The sequence below is a fragment of the Sus scrofa genome, chromosome 2 (genome assembly GCF_000003025.6).
Source record: "Sus scrofa isolate TJ Tabasco breed Duroc chromosome 2, Sscrofa11.1, whole genome shotgun sequence".
Classification (NCBI taxonomy): domain Eukaryota; kingdom Metazoa; phylum Chordata; class Mammalia; order Artiodactyla; family Suidae; genus Sus; species Sus scrofa.
The window spans coordinates 52,121,497-52,127,773 of record NC_010444.4 but is presented as its reverse complement, the minus strand read 5'-3'; the positions used below and the strand labels follow the sequence as shown (position 1 = coordinate 52,127,773).

Sequence of the window (6,277 nt, the reverse complement as noted above, 5' to 3'; positions counted from 1 at the left end):
AGGGGCTACAAATGGTGAAATGGTGCAGAAAGAATTGGAGCCAACTCCCTCAGCAAATGCTGCATATGACCCATTTTTTGAAAGGAGAGCATCAACTTTTATACATTTTACTCTTGTGCATGATTATAGAAAACAACATGTGCTAATTTATTATTCCGAACTATTCTTTTAGTTTTAAATTTTAAATGAAGATTACATAGGAAATACATGTAAACTATATTTTATTCTTAGAAAATAAATGATTAGCAAGCAGAATAATAGGTAACTAATTTTTGCTTCAGCATGATTTGGCATAAGGTGATAGATATTCTTGCCTCAAGTTACCTATTGTGCTCCTATAGCAGGCAAGAGCAGCCATTAATGGGGAGTGGGGTATTCACATGTGGCTTGCTTTTGAGGTCAGGCTGACCTCAGACCATTAGTAGGTCGTGGGAACATAAACTGTCTTATATAAACTTTGTCTATAGTTATATAAACCTTTATTAATTATCAAGTCTATGTATTAAAGAATCCTGCCAATTATAAAAATAATAATTTCCACCTGCTGGGTCCCAACAGGTAGCATTTTTTGTGGAAAAATATCTCACCTTATAGTAGCCACAATTGTTGGGCCATGGGCAACACCCAAACCACCCCCTAATCTGTCTCCATGGGAATGGACCAAAGTCCAACAAAATCCCCACGCTTACGTGGAAGTTCTGCATAATATTCACCATCTACTATTATTCCACTGCAGGGAAACTTCCCATTCTTAGGAAAGTTCTTTATACATTGTTCAATTGTTTTCAACATATTTTGTAAGGGCTAGATTTATAAGTAGGTAATGGCCCATACTTGTGTGGAAGCTAAGGAATTTGAGAAGGTTCCCATTTTATGAGCCAAGAATGACTTACAACACACATTAATGTCAGACAGCAAAAAAGTGCAAGAATAGAAGAGGAAATCATTTTTCAGGAATTTTTACTTAACAGGATCAGCTGGGGAGTTCTTCGAAGCTGCTTTGCAGTTTCAGTCTCTTCAGCCTCTGCTGTAGCTTTGCTTATAGTTAGGCCTGACACAGGATTATTCTTCTTAGCTACTTTGTGGCTCCCAGCACAGAACAAATAATGACTCTCAGACTTTGAACAACTTATGGTTACTAAACGAGACAGGTTGCAGGGGGAGGTATGGGCTGGGGGTTTTGGATGGAAATGCTATAAAATTGGGTTGTGATGATTATTGTACAATGAAAAGTATGAGAAAAAATCACTTAGTTAAAAGCCAAAAAAGTATTTAAAATAGAATAATTTAAAATTTTTACTTATTTTTATTGAACCCTAGTTGATTTACAATATCCTGTTAGTTTTAGACATACAGTAAAGTGATTCAGATGTATATATAAATAAATATTAATTTAAAATTTTTGGCACCAAGAACTCAATTTGTTTTTTTTTTTTCTTCACTTAAGGTTATCTTTGGAAGCTGGAGAATTTCTGGACTTTCAGTCATGTGTGACCTTTTTCAGGAACTGAAATTGGGAGTTCCCATTGTGGCACAGTGGTTAACGAATCTGACTAGGAACCGTGAGGTCATGGGTTCGATCCCTGGCCTCACTCATTGGTTTAAGGATCTGACATTGCCATGAGCTATGGTGTAGGTTGCAGATGCTGCTCAGATCCCACTTTGCTGTGGCTCTGGCGTAGGCTGGCGGCTACAGTTCTGATTAGACCCCTAGCCTGGGAACCTCCATATGTGGTGGGTGCTGCCCTAGAAAAAGCAAAAAAAAAAAAAAAAAGAACTGAAATTGATTTTCATTTCCCCAGTTCTCTTGGTGAAACTTCATCATTATCATCACCAGTTCTGCCACTTCAACTTCCACCACTGCAAATACACCATTTACTACCACCCGTCTCAGCACCATCACCACCATTGCCAAAATCACCACCATCCTCATCACCACCAAAATCACTGCCACCACTACCCTCATCATCATTATCATAAAATCATTTACCCTGGAGGCTAACAATTTGACAACTTGGGCCCAAAATTCTCATGATGAAGATAAACACATTTCACTAGCTTTATGTATTTATGAACTGAATCCACATAGTGGTCCCTATGCAATTTCAGTATGCAAATACTAGAACTGAAATGGAATCTAAGTAGGGCTGTTTTAGAGTGAAATAAAGCTAGTGTTTACCATCCATCATATATTTATATCTAATTTGAGGTTAGGCAGCCTCCCAATACCCTCTTCAAAGCATATACCACCTCCTTATTCCTCAGACTGCATATGAGGGGGTTCATCATAGGAATGAGGATAGCACCACACATAAATAGAACCTGGTCCAGCTTGGGACTGTGGTAAGAACTAGGCCTCATATAGACCAGTTATGGCTGGACCAAAATAGAGAATCGCCACAGTCAGGTGGGAGGAACAGGTAGCCAGGGCTTTGTTCCTGCCCTCAGGGGAATGCATGTGAAGGATAGCCAGGAAGATGAGAGCATAAGAGGACAGGATGCAGGACAGGGGGAGAAGGAGCACCATGACCACACCATGACCATCACTACAGCCTTCTCATAGGCAGAGATGTCTTCACAGACCAATTTTAGGATGGCCATGACCTCACAGAGGAAATGGGAAATCTCACTGAACCCACAGATAGGGAAATGCATGGCATAGGCTGTATGTATGAGTGATATAAGGGCTCCTCCAGCCCAGGAAATGGCAGCCATCTGCAGACAAATACTTTGGCTCATGATGAGGGTGTATCTCAGAGGGTTACAAATGGCCACATACTGGTCATAGGACATGAGGGTGATAAGGATGCACTCAGCAATTGCTAGAGTCAGGAAGAAGAAGATCTGAGTCCTACAGGCCACCTGTGAAATGTTTCTCCTCCCTGAGAAGAAGTCAGTTGCCACCTTGGGTACAGTGCTAGAGATTAACATCAAGTCCATGAGAGCCAGTTGGCTGAGAAGGAAGTACATGGGTGTGTGAGAATCCACCCAGAGCAGGAGAATAAGGGTAGTGTTTGTGGGGAGAGCCATGGTGTAGATCAGGAGGATGGGCAGAAACAAGAAAGTGGACATGTTTCATACCAGGGAAGAGGCCCAAGAGGATGAAGTCAGTATTTTAAGACTCATTCCTTTTATCCATGTCTCTGCCTTGTTAAAATAATTCAACCCTAGGGAAAAGTGAGAGTTGAAGAACTTACAAAGATTTATTAAATTCTATTTCCCAAGCTCTTTCCTTTTTAACACTTATTAGTGTCATCAGGATGTGATACACAGATGAGAGCATTTTAACCAGTTTCTCAGCTATGTAACTCTCTCAAGTTCCCACTATCTCCTTTACTCACAGAACATACTTGCACCACATGGAACAGTTAATGTTCAGCCTACATTTAGTACATAGCAGTAGCACAGACTCAACCATCACCTCCCCTTCTTCTCACCTAATTCCTCAGAGACTCCTTTCTCTTTTCTTATTTATGAGGTCTCACTCCCCTGCTTGAATCTTTGAAATGTATATGACATTTGTTCCACCCATACTCAATCACACATTTTTCCATCCTACTCTGTTCCAGGCACTATGCTAAGTCTTAGCAGAGATGAATAAAGTATTTTTGGTGCTAGAGACAATAAGCTTTATTGAAGAATGTATATATGAAATATATGTGAAAGATGTTATATGGAAGAATATAGATAATACATTGTACAATGGAGATGTGAAGTATTCTTCATTTTCAAAAACTAAAGGAATTGCATGATGGCAAAGACTAACCTCACACAGTCTTTAAAAGAAGACCTGAACCATCAAATTGAGATTTAGCATCATGGATTTGGAGGCATTTAGAAATTATCAGAGATTATTCAGAGCTTATCTAGTCCAGAAAAGTTAAGTGGTTTGTCCAGTGCCACATCATTACTCGATGCTGAAGATAAATGGCTAAAACTCATGTCTCAGCATTTTTTTCAATTACAGCCCACTTTCAGATCTTCATCAAGTATATTAAGGTAGCATCTTTATTACATATATCCTTGAATTGTTTTGTGCTATATTTAATAGGGTAATGCTAGCTTTCATAATAGATAATCTTCCAAATCTCAGTGGCTTTAGATAATAGAAGTATCTTTGTCATTAGATGAAATCCAAAATAGTTTTTGTTGAAAGGCAGATGGCTCTCTGAGTGACATTCCTCCTGCCATTTTGTCGCTTACCATCTTCCACACTGACTTGACTTCTAAGGTCATTACGTCATGCTCATCTGTATAAAGCAGGCAGCAGGCAAGATGTGGAAGGATTAATGGGCCAAGCCTAAAAGTACTGCATAAGCCCCCCATCGCCACCCGCCATCTCCATGTTAGGATCTCATCACATAGCCATACTTTACTCTAGGGGAGGCTGGAAAGTATTTCTAGCTTGGTGAACAGAAATAGATTTGGTAAACAGCTGCCAGTCCCTGTCGCTTCTAAACTCTCATGTGTTTTCACAAGGCCTATAAGCTGGTTCATAGCAGGATTACTGTTTTGCATTCCTTTTTCAGTTGACCATAATAGTGGTGCCATTGGCAGTTTTTGAATTCAATGTGACTTTCCAGCCACTCAGGAGAGAAATTCTTCTTTCCCTTCTATGATTCTTGGCCCTTTCAAAAAGGATGCAGTTTTTTTCTGGAGCCTGTATTAGTTATCTATTGCTGAATAATAATTATCCCAAGATAAAACAACACACATGTATTACCTTACAGATCTTTCAAATAGGAATCTGAGCGAGGCTTGGCTGGCTGTCTCTGCCTAAAGATCTCTGACAAGATTATAATCAAATTGTTGGCTGGTGCTATAGTTTCATCTGAATTCTTAACTTGGGGCAGGACTGCTTTCAGGTTCACTTAGGTGTTGTTGGCAGCCCTCCTAGTCTTTTGACGGAGGGCTTCAACTCCTTGGCAGTTAGCTGAGAGCCTCCCTCAGTTCCTTGCCTTTCCATGTGGGGCAGCTCATATTCATGGTGTGTTCCTTCAAGAAAGAGGAGAGATAAAATATCTTTTCCCACCCCCTTACTTTCAATCTATATGTGTCCTTTGTCCTAAGGTGGGTTTCTTGTAGGCAGCGTATTGAAGGTTTTTGCTTTTTTATCCAATCAGCCACTCTGTGGCTTTTGACTGGACCATTCAGTCCATTGACATTTAAGGTGAAAATTGACAGATGTTTATTTATTGCCATTTTAACCTTGTTTTCCAGTTGATTCTATGATTCTCCATTCTTCCTTTCTTATTTTGGTTGGATGGTCTCCAATTATTTTCTACTTGAGTACTTTTCATTTTTTGTGAATGTAATATTTGGTTTTGATTTGTGCTTGCCCTGTTTTTTAAGTATGTTAACTCTTTCCTATTATTGTGTGTTTTAGCCTGATAGTTCTGTAGGTTCAGATGCTTCATTACCATAATAAAATTTAAAAAAGAAAAAGAAAAAAAGAATCTATTCATTTCCTTACTTCCCTTGCCCATGTTTTATGATTTTGATGTCTTTTTAAAAATTATTTTATTTTAAACATCTTCATGATTAGATCTGTATGCTGGCTTATTTAAGTTACTATTCTCTGATTATGGTTTCCTCCATCCTAGTTCCTCCTCTTTTTTTTTTTTTAATTTAGAGAAGCCCTTTCAGTATTTCTTTTAGAATGGGTTCGTATTGCTGTATTCTTTTAGCTTTATTTTTTCGGTTGGAGAAATTTTTTATTTCCCCTTCTATTCTAAATGATATTCTTGCTGGATAGAGTATTCTAGGTTGCATATTTTTTTCCTTTCAGTGCTTTAAATATCTCTTGCCAGTCCCTCCTGGCCCGTAGAGTTTCTGTAGAGAAATCAGCTGATAGCCTTGGAGATTCCCTTATAATTAATGCTTTGCTTTTCTCTTGCTGCCTTTAGAATCCTCTCTTTATCTTTAACTTTTGCCATTTTTATTATAATATGTCTTGGTGTGGGTCTATTTGGGCAAGCACATGAAAAAAAAACTCAACATCCCTGATTATTAGAGAAATGCAAATCAAAACTACCATGAGATACCACCTCACACCAGTCAGAATGGCCTCATTAATACATCCACAGTAACATTTGCTAGAGGGGGGTGGAGAAAAGGGAACCCTCCTGCATTGTTGGTGGGAATGTAAGCTGGTACAGCCAAACAGAATAAAGGTACCTTAGAAATTATACATATAACTACCCTAAGACCCAGCAATCCCACTCTTGGGCATATATCCAGAAAAAACTTTCCTTAAAAAAGACACATGCACCCACAT

General features: G+C 38.9%; 1 pseudogene; it reads right to left on the bottom strand.

The window, feature by feature from the left end:
• Positions 1,764-4,131, bottom strand: LOC110259734 (annotated as a pseudogene).